The sequence below is a fragment of the Anser brachyrhynchus genome, assembly GCF_964034855.1.
Source record: "Anser brachyrhynchus genome assembly, chromosome: 4".
In the NCBI taxonomy this organism is placed as follows: Eukaryota; Metazoa; Chordata; class Aves; order Anseriformes; family Anatidae; genus Anser; species Anser brachyrhynchus.
Genome location: NC_137698.1, coordinates 23432935 through 23450904, shown reverse-complemented (window position 1 = coordinate 23450904; position 17970 = coordinate 23432935). Strand labels below are relative to the sequence as shown.

General features: G+C 34.9%; 1 protein-coding gene and 1 long non-coding RNA gene across 2 annotated transcripts in view; one reads left to right on the top strand and one right to left on the bottom strand.

Annotated features, from left to right (window-relative positions):
* LOC308194611 (uncharacterized protein) overlaps positions 1-17970 on the top strand; it is a gene marked incomplete at its 3' end in the record, with an annotated part of 363375 nt that overhangs the window by 280920 nt on the left and 64485 nt on the right. The window lies entirely within an intron of this gene.
* The window catches only part of LOC308194616, a 64769-nt gene continuing 52907 nt past the window's right edge, over positions 6109-17970 (bottom strand). The window contains exon 6 of the long non-coding RNA XR_013950760.1: positions 6109-6974. This is a non-coding gene — a long non-coding RNA (uncharacterized lncRNA). The remainder of the gene's footprint in view (positions 6975-17970) is intronic.

Genomic DNA, 17970 nt, shown 5'->3' with positions numbered 1-17970 from the left:
CTGCTTTAGCTAGCAAACAAACATCGTACTTCCTGAAATTTTGGTCAGGAGTGATTTTATTTTAAAAAATTGTCAAGTTAACTATATTTGGTGCTCTCTCTTCTGCTGAAAGCATGTTGATTGATAGTTCCCTGATTGTGATTTTTACAATTTAAAAACCTCCATCACTCAGAATAGGTTTATAGGCTTAAGTGAAATTGCTTTTTTTCTTGTGGCAGAGATCCAGCATATTTCACAACTGATTCACAATAAAAGTTCAGAACACAGCTCAACCACATTAATGCTTTCCTAACTGTTCCTTACTTATTATCCTAATGAGCTAGCATCTAGGTTGCCAACTTTCCCTGCCATCACACAAGCGATTCTAGCATCACGGATTTATATGACTGTAGCATGACAAGTTGATTCTGCTGATAGGAAGGGGGGAGAAAGATTAATCATGTACAAAAAGATGTTGACAGAATCATTCCCGCTTAGTATGAAGGTTATTTGAAAAATTGAATTTTTATTTCTTGGCTGAGTCAACCCACTGCTTTTCAGTTTACATCTGTAACAGTCAAACCCAGTCCTGCTAAACACATGCTCTGCTTCTGCCAACTTCAATGTTCAGCATTTTTCAGGACCAAGAACCAAGGTAACAGAATTAAAGATTCAATCCAATGCCAAATTGCTCTTTTTTTCCTTTTTTTTTTTTTTTTTTGACATTTTGGGCTTCCAGAGGGGATTAAAATCTTTGTACTCCTTATTCATGCAGTATCTTATATATTAAAAAAATTACCTGTCATATTTCCTAAACATGCACAAACAACAATGTACAATGAATTGTACATTGAAATTGCACTAGTAGAGGAGACCTAGCAAGAATAAAAGCTTCTCTTGATTTAGACAAATAGCTAAACAGTAATTCAGAAAAAAAAAGAAGTCCTTTCATTGAAAAGAACAGTAATTTTCAAAATCATATCTTTTGCAATATTCTCAAACAACTTTCCCATCTCAGCTTTGTCAGCCTTGTCAGCTGACTGAAATAAGCACGTCTCCAGATAACTGACAATAAAGCCAATACAAACTGGATAAATCTGTTAAAAACACAAACAAATATGGATTTTTTTCTGCCCAATGTAATTTAGTAGTGTAAATTTACTGTCTACCTGTCCTATAAGACAATATTTACGGAATACTACCTTTCACAGGTGATCAAATTTCCTTATGTCTGTGATCTACACACTGATGATTTTGAAAACACAAGGGATGATCACATTAATATAAAATTTTATAATTTATTTTTAATTTAAACCACAAATGATTGTACACTATGTATATCTTCTCATTTTTAAGGTAATCTCCGTATCCTGCAAGGACTCACTAAAGAAAGTAGCACAGTATCTGAAGAAAGCACATTTGCATGGTCTGTATTTTTCATGCTGCTTCAGTAAAAGAAAGATAATTGAACAAAATTAGAATCTCCTCCAGAATTTTGTTGTGAGACATAGACAAATTAAAAGTTTGAACACCGTTTGGGGCAAAATGAGAGAACAGAGCAGAGAAGAGAATTTGGAGCTGTTCTACATGAAATCATACCTGAATAGTCATGCCTAATCAACACAAAATGTTAACACATCTCAAAGCTTATAGTCGGCAGAGAAAAAAAGTTTCTGTGTTGCAGAAAGGAAACACACAACTCCCGTGTCTATTTCTATCTTTTTCACTTCAGCACCAGCCTTCTTATCCTCCAGTTTCAATATTTTCCAAACACCCTAACTTTGTCTTTGTTCATCTTTCCCATAAGATTTGCAAAGAAATTAGAAACATTTGAATATGACTCCAGTTTGATAAGCAAGTCTTTGAATTGCATCTTCAAAGGAGAAATTTTCAAATTAGGGTTGCTGACTACAGAGAACATTTAGTTTCATCAGATCTATGTTTCATATCAAAACCCAATGATGGAAGGCAAGGGAAAAGTTCTCCCATGAGCAATCAAGATATTTGCAGAATAGTTTGTTCCATCTTCTTCAGAAATTTCTATTGTAGCCACTGTCAAACTTAATAAATCACCAATCTCGGTGAACTCTAAAAGTCCTGTATTATGCTCATGGGGAGCATTTTGCAAAATAAATGTAAAAAGTCTTTTGCTTAAGACCAAAGTATCAAGATTTTACCAAAAAGAAAAAAAAGAAAGAAAAAAGAGCATATAATTTGCAACACGCATATTAATTTTCTACTAAGACTAATTTAAGAATACATGAATTTAAATAGCAATTTGTAGAGCTCTTTGAATTATTCAAAGTCGCTAGTTGGCTGCAGAATGGCAGGATTATTTAAGTGATACTGAAATAATGAAGAAATAAATAACAGCTTATTATGTTAGGGCCAATTTTACAACTTGAGTTTTTTTTTCTTCTGGTATAGACTTCTGAAGAGATTGTTTTCAAAGCAGTATCTTTCCTAATATATAAAATATTGAGATAAAAATGACTCCTTAAAGAAATCAGCTACCATTTTTATTACAATTTTTATTGTAATTTATAGAATTATAATATTGCTAACATCACTTAAAGATCAGTTACTTCTCATGATGCATCTGCTTCATTTTTATTTTTTCAGTGTTTCCCATAAGAACAGCAGTCAAATAGTAGTCACTGAAGAAAATTATAAAATGGCTTAGGTACAAAAATATATATTTTTTTAATTGAAACTGATCAGTTGTGTGTGCTATTTAGGGAAATGATAAACTCTATTTTAAAAATATATACTCTTTGAAAAACTTCAGACAGTACATCATACATGTCTAAGGACTTATCCACACAAACAACTAAACAGAGCTGGGAAACTTTTAGGAGAGTCAAAATGTAACCTGTATTCTTGTGAAGTGGTATTTGCTCCACTGGCTATAGCATTTAATTGACCAAAATTGCTGCTAAAAATCTGACCATACATTTTCTAACAAAGGTTGCCACTTTTTAGGAGAAATCAACCATGAGAAGGTGTATTCTTTTCTCTTTTTGTTCAGGTATTTCTTTCCCTCTAGTTTATACTGCTAATGAGGTATACTATTCTATTTCAAATGCTAGGTACTTTAATAGTCCTTAAAAATGTAATACACCAAAGCAATGCTCACAATTTCCCCAACACCTTACTAACAGCACAGGTGTTGAAAGAAATCTAGACACTTTGATAAAAATTGCTCCATATTTTCTCTTAATACTTAGTCTTACGAACTCTCTTCCTTCTGGAAGTAAAAATTATGCCAGTGTCTTCATTTTGTAGAATACGTTAAGCCTGTAAGTTTAATTTGTTGCCTTTCTTCTCCCTGTTACATTCCTCTGGATATTGAAGCTAGTCCAGACAAATAATCTTTGCTTCAGAATTTTTATTGATCCTAACATAGATCCTATACAAGCAAAACAATAACAATGAAGAAAACATTTACAATGTCTGTTGCATCTTTAGCATTTTTAGCATTTTTTACACAGATGGGAGTAGGCTTCTGCGGAAGACCTGCTAGATACTATTTTCCAGTTTCTTAAAGCTCCCACCCAAGTGCAGTCACAGAACTAGATTCTTGTCAGTATCATTTTGCTGGAGATCTGGTACTTGGAATTTCTTTCTCTATCTACCTATCTCCTTAGCGTGTCTTATGGAAATTGATGATGAGGCTTGAAAAAGGTGTTGTAAAATTTGTCTGTACATAGACTTAAATTGTGGCATGATGTTATAACTTACACGTTCTACTTGAAATCACTCATGCTTCTCAGTATGAACTATCAGCCCTGTAGAAGGGAGGAGAAACCTATTTGGACATGCGAAATTACTACAGTCTTCCATGAAGAAAAATGATGAAGGTGCAAACTGCATGTGCCAAACGCTTTTGTTTCCTGCTATAGTCAGATGCGGATTAACTAGGAAAAAGCACGAATGCAGGCTAATGAGGAAATGTAATGGTGCAATTTCAGATTTCAGAACAGTGTTTCTAGACTTGCAATATCTGAAAATAGACATCTAAGAGGTTGATGCTGATTAGCATGTGAGTATATGAAAGGCTAGTAATTCTGCTGATGGAATAAAGTGGCATTACTATCACCCTCACCCTGCTAGGCTTTAACCCGTACCCTTGTTCTCATCAGTTACAGCAGTTTACTTTCCAGTGTTACAAAATGCCTATTAAACTAGGAACTATTAACAAAACCCTGCAGAAAATACTGCTGTTCAAAAAAATCAGGGCTAATGCTCACACAAGCCAACTTAGTTTTTTAGAAGATGTGAAAGTATTTGAAGGAAGGGCAGGATAGAATAATGCAAAGAAATAGAAATGTAAATGTTAAAATTCTATCTATAACTTCATGAGAAAATGTGACTATGTTGCAACTGGGGTTTTGCAGAGCCAGGCATTAGAGAAGGATTTTGTTATAATCAATAAAAATTATTAATGGTTTGTATATCAAGAGCTTATTAAAGTCAAGAATCCTTATGTGGATTTTGTGGATAACATTACTCTTTGTATAGTTATGAGTCAGTGGCAGCTTCATCACACCATACCAAAACTCAACATCTTTTTCCAGGGGACTGGTGAATGAAACACAATATTCATTTGGCATAATAGTCTTGTTAGCTAAGGTCCAACAACATTTCAGTAAATCACACTATGAACAAATTACCCTGGAATATTTGTGAGCCTCCTGTTGAACAGATGTTTGCACCTGAACCAGAATAGCAGTAAGCTTCCAGTGCAGCAAATGATCCACATTATGCTTGCTATCTTAATGGTGCTAGTTATGGCTGAAACTTAATTCTATATAAGCACCATTTTAGTATGTAAAATATTAACAGTAAAATAAAATAAAAAATACTGTGAGCATTAATAAATAAAAAGAACTGATAGCTATTAAGTAATAGGTTTATAACTGTGTATTAAAAAAATGGAACACATTACTACTCCAAAAGTACAAAATGACTTTGTGCACTGAATAAAGCCAAAGGGGGAAAAAAAACCAACAAGCATATCAATTATAAAAAAAAAAAAATCAATCATAAGTGGTTTGTTCATTTCTTGAAAGCTAGGCAGGCTTGGCAGACTTGTTCTCCAGCCCCAGTTGCCAACTGTATGGCAAAGTTTTAGTTATTGGCTTTGCCTCAGGAAAAATATTTTAGCAGGTAAGTCTGTCTGAAAGTTCATATTTTTCATTTATCAATGCCTATAGTCATATAGGCAAGATTAAAACAATGTTCAGAGATTCAATGGTTAAAAGTTATTTTACAAGTAATTTTACAGCAGTAAATTACCAGGAAGGTTCTTAAACCTTACTCTGAAAGAGCTCCTGGAAAGGTGGCAATAGGACTCTTGTTTAAAGGAAATAAACACTGGCATCCAGCTAGACAGGCTTAGTATTTTTCTTAAATATAAAACCCCACAGTGAGTTTCTTCAGAGTCCTAATTAATTGTAATGAAACAGAATCAACTTTGTAATTTCCTTACACTTTGCATGTATTTTTTAATGAAAAATAAATACTGTATTTTCAACACGGGTGATTCTCTTCTTGAAGTATTAATTTTTCTTTGTTTTTGTTTGCCCAAATAACTTTTTTACATATAGAAAACATAAATTAATCCAATCACATAAGAAAACCCTTACTGAGAAATGATCATTTCACTTTATATTCATCCTCCCACAATTTCTCCCCCTTCATTTGTTACCTCTCATTGTATGTTTAGATACAAGCCCACTCACACACAGTCTTTGTTTTTGAGTTCATATAACTAGCATCATGGAGCCAGTGTGACTGTCTGAAAGCCTTGACAACACAAAAAATCCATGTAACTAATGGCCACTCCTTGCTGACCAGTTGATTGCTTTCTCTTTTGAAAGAAGGCCATCTTTGCAAATTCACTCCAATTTGTGCTTTTTTAATGAAGTCCTTATTCATTTAGATGATTTTAATAGATTGTCTATATTTTAATTAGGGAATTTTGAAAATTATAATAAATGTAACCTTTCCCTTGGACTATTTGTCTTTCTGAAGACTTACTTCCCATACTGCTTTTCACTGTTATAACCATCAACAAACAGATCACTGATTTTGGCCCAGAAAACACAGAGGTTTTTGTCACCCTTTGTTTTGGCTGCTGGAAACAAATCTTCACCTCTTCCCTGCTACAGCAATGGCAAATTAATGGGGAAGTGGGGTGGAGAGACAGTGGCTACGTCACCAATGCTAAAAGCTTTTTCAATATAACTGTCACATGACTCACATTCAGAGATTTCTTCTACGCCTTACAGCGAATTTAAAGTTTACATTAGGAAAATCGCCTGATCAAAACTAGTAGTGAACAGTACCAGTGCTGGTCCTGTAAGAAGAGCTGTTCAGACAGCACAAAGGTAATTATAATTGTCTGCCTTGGAAATGTATCTCCATGCATGTACTGCTGTGGGGCTCCGTGTTCTGCAAGATTTTAAAAAACATTTTAAATAGGTTCAGGTCGTACTGCAGCTGTAGAACACACTATATTGTATTCACAAAACTTTTACTTATCTCTGGGTATCTAAACTTCTGCTGCTAGGGAAGTACCTTGGGGTCATTGTCGATGTTTCCCAAATCTGTAATGCATACTTCTTTCTCAAGTCCTAAAAGGGATGTGGAGGAATTGCCCTCCTCCTACTACATGTTCTTTTCATTCAGCTCTTCAAATAGGTCTTACGATATTTTTTTTTTCCCATATTCTGAGTCACAGCTAGATTCCTCACTTTTATGCTGTTATATAGAGCATACGGGGAGACGGGATTAAATACACAGGTACCTCTAGGCTCCTCTAGTGGTGACATTTACCTTTTCTTCACAAGATGAATAGAGAACCAGAGTTCAGAAGGATGTGCATGTCTTAGCAGCGCTGTACGTTCTCTGCAGACAGGATCCATAGTAGCAATTTTGGACAACTCTCTTTTGCAACTTTTTCTCTCTATGTTTTATTATGGACCAATAGCCTATGGAAGAAAACGCAAAACTGAAAACTCACTGAACTAAGGCAGTCATGCAAGTAAAATAGTACTAATTCTTTGATAGATGTTTACATTCGCATTTGTCACAACATGAAACCATTTAATCAGGAAAAAAAGCCTATAAAGAACTTGATACTGAAAAATAGCTTTAAATTATAAAATTAAATTAAATCTCAAACGTAGAAATAGACCTAAATCCTAACATTTAAATTTTTTTTTTTTTTAATTTTGTCTACTAGATCCTACTCAGGAGCTTTAATCCAATGTAATTTTAGTACACTTCAAGGGGACTGTACTTACATAAACAAATGATGGTTCTTTATTTCTTTAGTTAAGCACTTTCTATATTAAAACAGTAATAATTGTCTTGGTAGATACTCTTACAAGGTGAGAATTTGTAATTAAAACTCTATGTGAGAAAAAGAGATCCACCACTTTTTGAAGCGAGCACCAGTAAGGTAATGACCAACATTTTAGGCATCATTCCTATTTCATGACAATATGATGCTCCAAGTGCCAAGTCATGGAAATATTCTCCCTTCAGCAATGCACAGCTTCTTGGCAATATTATTTAGAAGCTGTACCAAAGATTTACTTTCCTTCAGGTATATATGCTCTTGAGTGATATGGGCTATACAGTTTGAATTTTCCTCTGGTGAACATGTTTTCTTTAGACATAACATAACTTTGGCTCCAAGCAAGTCTTATACTTTTATCTGTTCAAGAATCAATGATACACACAACATTTTCTTTTCTTAACTTGGCTATAGTCCAAAGGTCCTAATCTATGTCCAGAGGGTAAAGCTGGCAGATGTACAAATTGGCAAAGAGCAGTAACAGTTTATTTAGATGCCCTTTCTGGCAACATTTTCATATATGTATCTTTCTTCTGTTTTAGAAAAATTACTAGTTTTATCTTCATCAGAAAAAATAGTATTTTTATTCAGATTATAGTAGCACATAACAAAAGAAGAACTACATCAATATATCAATCCACTTGAATAAAATGGAGAGATATTCCTTTAGTATGTCTCTAGCACAGATGAGTATATTTGAGTACAACAAATGAGAAACCCAGACAAGAAGGATTTTTAGGGTTATGTTTTCCTTCTAAAGTTCCTGTAATTCTCATTGACAGCGATAAAAATTCTGTGTGTATTGCTATGGGACAACGCTTGCAACACACCTGACTTGGAGGAGAGATGCTTTCTATTTATCAAAACCGTTAGTCTTTTATTCATATGGAAAAAGGTGAGGAATTATTTGTAAAATACAAAATAGGCTTTAAAAATAAGGGAAGAGAATTTCTATGCCCTCAGGTTATCTGTTGGACTTATACGTGTGTGTGTGTGTGTGTGTGTGTGTGTGTGTGTGGTGTGTGTAAAATGAAATATAACCACAACAGATAATAAAAGGCATTGGGGAATGAACAAAACAGGGAAAAGATGAAACCAGAGATGAGAACAGAGACTGTGAAATGAAGAAATTAAGCAGTTAGTGTAATCAAAAAGGAAAACCCTAGCTGACTGAAAGACAGAATTGATGCATTAAACAGAAAAGAAATGCTTTTAGCTATACCTACATAGACATCTCACAGACAAAAGAGTAGGATGATTAAAATGCTATGTCCCAAGCAGACCCCTTCCAAGATCTCTCGAGAATATCTCTCTCTCTTTCTCTCTCTCTCCCCCCTCCATCTTGCCTATCTACCCACAAATTTATCTATTTATCCTTTTAAAATTTTTCAAATTGGTATGGGAAGATTGTTCAGGCTACTGTAAAGCAATGAAATAGCAGAGACTACAACTTTCAATCTCCTTGGCAATCCAGAAGCAGTAAACAGGGCAGAATTTGGTGTTAGTTATGAGAAGGAAAACAAGAGGGAGGAGATAGTCATCATTAGGAAACTCGGTGAGGTTATTCTAAAACATGGAGTAGTTGCAGAATTACACTGGAGGAAAAAAAATAAAAAAATAAGACTGGCAAAAAATGAGACTATTAATGTCTACTTGCCATAGTCTATTTCTGCCCCCTTGATTCTAAGACTTATTAGGCAAAATAACTGTCTCAGCATTTATTTAGGCCAAATTTCTTGTTAAATCCTATGTTTCTTTACCTGATTAGAGTTAGAATTAGGAGGACTATTCCCTGGGTGCTAAGCAGAACAGAATTATCACATCTGTTTATTAAAAGAACTGAAAATTCTGCAACCTTTATCCTGCAACCAGATAAAACCTTTTTTACCATAGTATGCTTAATGATATACAGTGTAGCCTAATATAACACACTTTTGGTATAATATGTACTGTTCCGACCCTAGTTATGCCAGGGAAACAGCATCAGAGGCAAAGAGATAACTTGAGGAGTTAATCAAAGATAGACACCATCACAGCTCTGACAGAGAAGACATAAAAGCAAATCTGCCAACTTGTTTTCTTGTCAAATCTGGCCAAATTTGTTTGGAAAGTCCATTTCTATCAGGGGAATAAGAACCGTACAAAGATTTACACTCTACCTCACTTCATTGCATGCTGCTGCTAGGACTTTGTAATAACATGAATTAATTAACTATTTCTACATAAAAATTCTGTATGTTTTGCTTCAGAACACCTACTGCTACTTTGCACACATTCAGAAACACAACAAAATACAATAATAATAATAAAGAAGACACATACACCTATCAGAGCAATGTATGCACTTCCCAACAGTAGACTAATACAGTAAAACACAATTGTTTTACCCTCTTCAGACAGCCCCTTCTCAAGAAGCCCAATGAATGCGCTTTGAAATATGAATAAGCTTTATGAAGTTAAGAAATCTAGGAGAAGACAGAACATAAGGGATCACACCACAGTCAAAACCCCTCCTGAGAACCCCCTGCTAGCATTCATTTCTCATTAAAAAGATGTAAGTAAGATGTAAGTAAGCCTTGAAATTCCTACAGGAAATTTTGAAAAATCTAGGGTTTTTTCATACTTATTTTAAACCTCAAAAAAAAAAGAAAAAAAAAACACTATTATGAAATCTCTAATATGTAGCAACAACAACAACAAAAGATAATCTATAATTCCTGAATAAATACTCAACACTCATAGAAGAAAAACATAAAAAGTAATACATCAAATTCAAACTTTCTGGAAAATAATGTAAAATATATTCCCTGTTCTGCTGCTGTTTCAGAACCTCACCTATCACAGGCCAACAATCATGGAGGTCCCAAATGTGAAGGCAGGGATCTCAGGGTCTCTTTCCTATCCTCGGTTAAGCCATGCAACCAACAGGCTTTCAGGAAGCAAGAATTTTGAAAGCTTGGTACATCGCTACAGATTGGTGAATGTCTCCTTTTAACAACCTTGGCATGTGAGTGAAAATCTGTTTTGCCATTAATTTCCTTGGCCAGTCTAAATGGTAGAGAAGAAGGGAACCAAAACTCATTTCATTTCCAAATCACGTAAACGAAATCACTGTACCATAGGAGATACCATGGTTGTGAGTTTAGAGTGCACTATGCCTTGCATTATCTTCACATTTTGAAAGTGGTATAATTGAATTCATTTGTCTAGAACAGGACTTTCTGTATGTTAAAAGCCTATTAAAAACATCTTTGAAAGCTACAAATCACAAAGCAGGTTATTGTTATACAGAAGTAAGAGGGAACGGATTTAATGTGATGTCTATGTAGTCTCAATTTGCAGAGATTTTATTTGGTCTTTTTAAATAACATTGCAAGCTAGTAGGTAAAATTTATTTATTTATTAATTTAAAATTCTTCTAACTGATCACTATGTGATACCATTTTATAAAATGTATCACTGCTGATGTGTCTGTAAAATTCTGTAGAGGAATATAACTGAACTTCCTTCAGTAAAAAATGCACCTGCTATCTACCTATGACTGTTTAAAAAACTTTACTATGACACTCCAAGATATGAATGTCATTCTTTGAGTTGTTATATTAACCAGCTAGGGGGAAGCATATAATTTATCATGTTATACAGTCATACTATAAAATTGTGTAACACCACCTCATTTTTCTTAAAAACACTTAAAGTAGCATGTATGTTTAGTGCCTATTAATGGCCCAGTCCCATAAAATATTTTTTGTCCAAGAACATGCTAGTGAGATATACGAAGCTCTGCCCATCTTGAAGCCAAGGAAGACCAAAGTGGCCACCAACAAAGTGATTCTTCTAATTGAAAGTTTAAAAGCATATTATTTTTGTCTTTTGAAAGTAAGAGTGAACTGAAAGCTACATCACAAAGCTACAAATGGGGCTTCAGAATGGCAAATCTCCCAAATCAAGACAAAAGCACCCTAAGTGAAAGGGGGCACTGACATTTAGAAACAGCTATTGTTAGGCACACATGTACATACTATTAGACAGAGATCATCTCTTTAACTCACTTTATGATACAATATTTTACTTTGGTATTTTTGCCTTTTTATCTGTATACTGTAACTATACTGTATCTATATACTTTATCTATATACTATAACAGAGCATCAGCAATAATACTATATTTATGCTTGGAATATTTATGCACAGTAGAGGATGCCAGACAATATGCAAAAACACTTCATATGCTAATAATTTCTACAGCCAATGATTTAAAGTGATAGAAAATGAAGGCTAATGTAAAGATATATCTTGGGTGCAATTATGTTTCCTAGGGAAAGCAAACAAAAATTCAAGCCCTCATTTACACATTTAAAGTTGTTACAGCCAGCAAGTCATAAACTGACAGAATTTTAGGACACAGATCAGAGACATTTTTGGTGCTTGTGTCAACATCTGTTTTTCCACCCATGCTAATGCGTGGCTGCTTTCTCCATTGTATTGGAACACTACATACAGGAGTTAGTAGGAACACTTAGGAACCTTACACCAACAGTTTGTTACTGTGGAGAAAATACTGGATTCAAATATGGGAGATCTGCACTGTAGTCAGCCAAGATCCCAGTGCTCGGGTCATTCTGCCTTGGGATTTTTAACTCACTGTGAGCTCACCAGACTTTCTCAAGTCATTTTCTTGGGGATAATGGTATTGAATGCTCAGGAGTACTGATGAAACCTGCTACATATAAGTTAAATAGCATTACTACATTTATATCTTCATTGTTGTTGTCGTATCTTAACTGCAGACCCTCATTACACCTATATGACTGTAGATTTCTCCAGTAAAAGCACAGAAATCCACTGATAAAACAATTTTAATGCAGAGTTCAAGTAGTTCATAGCATCACTTTGCCTTCTGGAATTTGTAGTCATGCTGAGACTTCTGGGAACCAAGAAACAGAAACCTCCAGGTACTCTGAAATCAAGGCATTTGAGAGTTACCATACTCCAAAGCTATCGCAGCTATGCCAAGAGTAATGACATTGCCCATTCTAAATATGTGCCCACAGCCCATTCTATATTTGTAAACAGTTCACATCATTCAGGGGAAAGAGTCCAAGTTAGTTTGTAGAACAAAGTCCAACACTTCTCTTTGGTGAAGAAAACTTGAGATTCAGGCAACCCAGGCTGCACCAGAGAGATATATATATTCAGACACTGGCAATGTTACTCCGCCTAAACAATTTCTTATTTGCTAACTTGTGCAATATTTTAGTTCTTTCCAGCAATCACTCCTACACAGTAAATTAATTTTTACCTTTATCAAACCTACAGACAACTGCTGTATCTCAACTCTCTACTTAAATTCTCCTTGAAAGGACGTCTATTTCTGATTACATATAAACCTCACTTCTGAAAAAAGATACAATGGACCCCTCTATGTAGCTATATTAAATACACAGTGGAAAAACAACCTGCAAATCTGTTTATTTTACAACTGCAGCTCTGTCAAGCTTCTCTAACAATCCTTCAGCTTTCAACACACTTACAATTGACTGGGAAGGTATAGGTGGGGAGGTTGCACGTAACTGCTAGTGACTTCCCAGCTTGAAGGGGGTGAACAAGGAAGGCAGGAGTAATTTTGTATTGCCATATATCTTAGCTTTGAGTAACAGCAATTATTTTCAAAATCACATGAAGATGAAATCTAAAGGTCTGGAGGAGGACATAAGAAAAGTTAGAGTTGCAGAGAGCAATCAGACTAGCAGAATGCACACAAGTATACCTTTGCAAATTACTAAACAATTTGTAAGCATTTAGGGGACTATGAGATTGTAAGAGTCAGTCATGACTTGTAAAATTGTGTTGACCTAAGTTCTCTTTTTATGAGTTTATTTGTTTATGAAAGCAGAAGAGTAACAGATCTGATCAACAGCTTTGTTAACATCACAGTGTGATACAATCTGATATAAAATTGCCATAAGAAAGAATAAAAATATGATCTATACCAAATTACTTTCAACAGGTTGCATGACGACACAAAAAGCAGAAAGGCAATTATTAATAAACATGTCTCAAAGTGGACTGATAAATCAGTGGGGATACCACAAACTTTAGCTTTGGTTTTATAGTATTCAATGTGTTTTCATTACATTGGTTAGCAGCAAACTTAAAGCCTGCACTTACAAAATCCACAGATGATGCCAGGCTTTGTGGGACTCAAAGCAGTCTGGGGAGCAGTATTCAATTCATTTTTTTCTTAATAACTTCGTGAAGTAGCCAGAAAGTAGAACAGTAAATAACACATCCTAAACACATTCTCTCAGAAAGAAAAAGAAAAAATGCAGTACAAAATGGGAAGTAACAGTTCAGTAGGAAAGTAACTAAGAGCACAATCGTAGTGGATCACAAATAAAGTAACAGTTGTATTATGCTAATAAAGAAAATAAAGGTAAGGAATTCTGGATCTTTATATGCATGAAGATTAGTATTTGAGTTTACTTCAAAGGTGAGACTGGCAAAAGTACGTTGCAAAGCTTCAGTCATAGTTTTGAAAGATGAAGGCAAAGCAAGGAAAATCTAGAGAAGAATTAAAAAAGTCAGTAGATCTGATCAGCATTATGTATCACAAAATAGTTTTTAAAAGCAGTTCACTTCTTGGTGGTGCTGTAAACAATTATGGATCTATGAAACTGTGCATGTAATAGAACAGATCATTCAGAATTATTCAGAATAAAATCTAGATTTTACTTTGATGAACTGTATTCTAAAACAGATGGAATTTTCAGATAGATAAAAAAATTACCCCCCTATTCCAACATCTAATCCTCATCAATCACACACCTGATAGAAACTCTTGCAATTCAAACTGGCTCTTTGTTTCCAGACAATTTGTAAAAATTAATAAACTGGTTTTTTTAACTTTGTTTAATATTTACCATTGTTGACTAATATTTTATTGATACAAATGTCAGTCTAAAACTGATATAGTTCCTCACTGATCTCAAGAACTATTTACTGTAAATATTGAGCATTTATTATGCATTATTCAATCTAACTAAACTCTGAACAGATTAAAAAGATTTTTTTCTCTGGCTAGTTGAAATTTAAGCCCCAAGAACACTTTTTCTTTGCATTTTCATTCATGGGCTCAAATACACACCAATATGTATGTGAGATTGATCTCGGAATATTTATGTAAATTGAGCAACACCTAACCCAAGTATTTGGAACTTCCATTTGATTTGTTTTTTTTCAGATTTTTTTTCTTATTGTCTCAAATGTCTGTCTGTATGTATTATTCCTATTACTTGTTACTATAAATGTTACTATAAATTACTTGTTACTATAAAAATGGCAACTCCCTGATAGTCAACAAAATGCTTTTTATAATGCACATATACTTAAATATATACATGTATAAGCATATACATAAATGATTAAAATCATAAACACAGCCAGTTCTGTGTTCTTTATCATACTGAAAATAGTAAGAACTAACAGTTTTACTGTTTGAATTTACCTTTCTACTCTGACAGTAAAAGTACATTAGAAAAGACTGAGGCATACTGAAAGCATCCATACTTTTGCTGCATAATTGCCAAGCACAATATCACCTTACGCAGTACTGCATGAACGTTGCACTTGCAAATTAACTAGATACTATTTGTCTCTGCAGATAGTGCTATGCTGCCAGCTACCCAAAGATCAGGGCAAAAGCCAGGGCAAATGCACACTGCTTCTAACATCTTCTTTTGATTGCCATGCAGTCAGTCAGTCGTTACTTGTTTGAAGCCTGTTATCCAAAGTTCATTCACACACACGCAGCCATTCTCCCAAATGTTAGGAAAACGTGCTGCTACAACAAACCTGCTACAGCCCTCATATTGATTCACGTTCTCTCTCTAAGCATTCACCTTTGTGGAAATCTCTTTTTTTTTCCCCCCTACATTTTAGACAAGAAAAAGGCTGAAAGGTAGAGATGTGGTTCTCACAGCACGTACTGAAATGTGTACATGCTTGCAGCGAAGTGTAAAACAAAAGGATTTTCAAGCCAAACGATTCTGCAGCAAGTTGTTTCTTCTTCAAGTGATACATACTACATTCTAGACTACATTATAATACTAACAAAAATTACACACATGTACTGATGATTCTCAAATGAACTGAATGAGGCAAGGAAATACTAAATCTGTTCTTTATTTCTCATTTTCATAATAAGCAGTAGACACTACAGCTAAAATTCTACTCGTGTCAGGTTTGCTAAGGCTATTAGACATTGTAATGAGAGCTTTTGAAATGGGTTTGATTTTGTTATATTTAGCCTGTTTCTTCAAGGAAACCTTCCAGAAAAGAAAATGACAAAGTTTTCTCCGTAAACTCAAGCAGTAAGTCAAGCTGCAAAGTGTCAGCATGTTGACTATACCAGCTGCATACCAGTGCCAGTGAAGCTTGAAGCCAGAAGTGAGCATTCAAGACAATAAACAATACCCTGGTTCACTGGCAAGCATACAAACAGAGCACCTATCTATAAGAGTGTTATTGTAAGACTTAAGCACAACTCCTTTCTGACATGCTAGACACCCTCTCTAGCATTTCTAAAAAATCCCACGGAAGGTTTCCTTTTTGAATGAAGAAAATGACACTAAATTATGCAAATGTATCAGAACTTTATGTAACGGAATAATTGAAAAAACAGTGTGTTCATTTACCTTGTCCATTCTTATTTATCAGACTTGAAAGTAACATGGATTTTTGCAATGCCTTTAATAAAAACATATTCTTTAATCTTTGCTGTGCCCTATAAAGGCCTGAAAAAAAAGATGACACTTATTGAAATTATGAGAGCTGCTATATGAAAATAATTTGATATAGTTCAAAAGCAGTACAAGAGCTTGTACCATCTCAACTTATAATTACCCTTCCCACAATAGTATGAATTGAACACTATGTTCTAGCAGTAGTGATAGATTTGTTGCTACTTTAGGAAGCATTTTATCTGAGACAGTTTGCCTCCCCAAGACTTACTCCTCACAGAAATGCTGCCCAGCCTTTCAGTTTCTTCCAGACTGATGTATTACACGTTTAGAGAATAACTCTACTAACATATGCATCAGGGTGCAATGAGTGAAGTCATTCTGATATGCTGAACCAATGAACTGAAGAGAGGAAAATGTCCGCTATTTAAACAGTAGATTACTTGTTATGGTTCTTATTTAGGTATGAAATGCAGGAGAGGTGAGTTTGAGATAAAATTTCAAACTCAGATTCTGATATGCAGCAGAATTTCTGCCAGTTAATGTAGCAGCTGCTCCAAAGGTTTCAGTTTGATCCACATTTGTCCAAAAAGGAGAAGAAGGAGAAGGAGAAAGAAGGAGGAGAAGGAGGAGAAAGGAGAAGGAGGAAAGAGAAAGGAGAAAGGAGGAGAAGGAGAAGGAGAAGGAGGAGAAGGAGGAGGAGGAGGAGGAGGAGGAGGAGGAGGAGGAGCAGGAGGAGGAGGAGGGGGAGGAGGAGGAGGAGGCGAAGGAGGAGGAGAAGGAGAAGGAGAAGGAGGAGGAGGAGGAGGAGGAGGAGGAGGAGGAGGAGGAATATTCAGTAGACTGGAATGGTTTATTGCCAGATTTGGTTCTTCCATCTTGCACAGCACCCTTACAACAACCTGTATGTAGAAGCCAGTTAGAATGAATAGAACCCTGTATGTATAGGCTGGGTAAAAGGAATAGAACCCCCTTCTTACTGGTACACTAGCTAAATAAAAGCAGTTTGTGAGAAAGGGATATTTAGCAACTGTGCCAGCTTAGGCATGGCATGGTCCTGTTTAGAAATTATTTCTGGAGACTTATGCATTACCCATCAGAAAGAGTACATTTGAATGTAATTCTACTGGCATTAGAAAAAGTTTAATAAGAAACTACAGTATAAGGCTTTTCCTTATATTAACATAACATCTAAAATGCCATAGATGGAAAGGGGAGAAAAATTACTCTTTTTCTACATTTTTTGGTCAACTACAAGCTTTAAACCGAATAGTCCCGATGTCTTTCCTATCATTTGCTGAAGTTCTGAAAGAGGAAAAAGCTAATTATTTAGAATGTAACTTGACATTACACCTAGGCTTTCAGAGAATTTTCTTCTGTTTTGGGTATGAAATGGGATTAAAATCTACCTCCCTCTGTCCAAATGCTTCTTTGAGAAGCGAAAATGGAAAAATCTAGTAACTATCTTCTGTGGAAAATATCTCTGACAATTCATTTTTATTTGATTTCATTTCCATGAGGAACATTGCAGATTTCTGGACTAAAATCAGTGGTAGTATGTTCAGAGTTACATAACAAACAGGACAAAAGTGCTGACAGCTTGTGTTCTCAGCATACTGACCGACTTCTTTGATGTACTAGATTGAGTCTGTGTCAGTATACCCAAACAGTCTAGAAAAATGATTTAGTGCCACAGCTGAAAAAAAAAAAAAAAAAAAGAAAAAAAAAAAAAGTAATTCAAGGACTCTGGTCAACATATGGGTAATCTGAAATAGTCCCTTAAAATGTACACTGAACTATTTTGGTCAGGCAGTTCTAATAATTCCTATTTCCATGCACAGACATGCCTGCATAGCATCTCAATGTACCATTCAAGATTTCTTC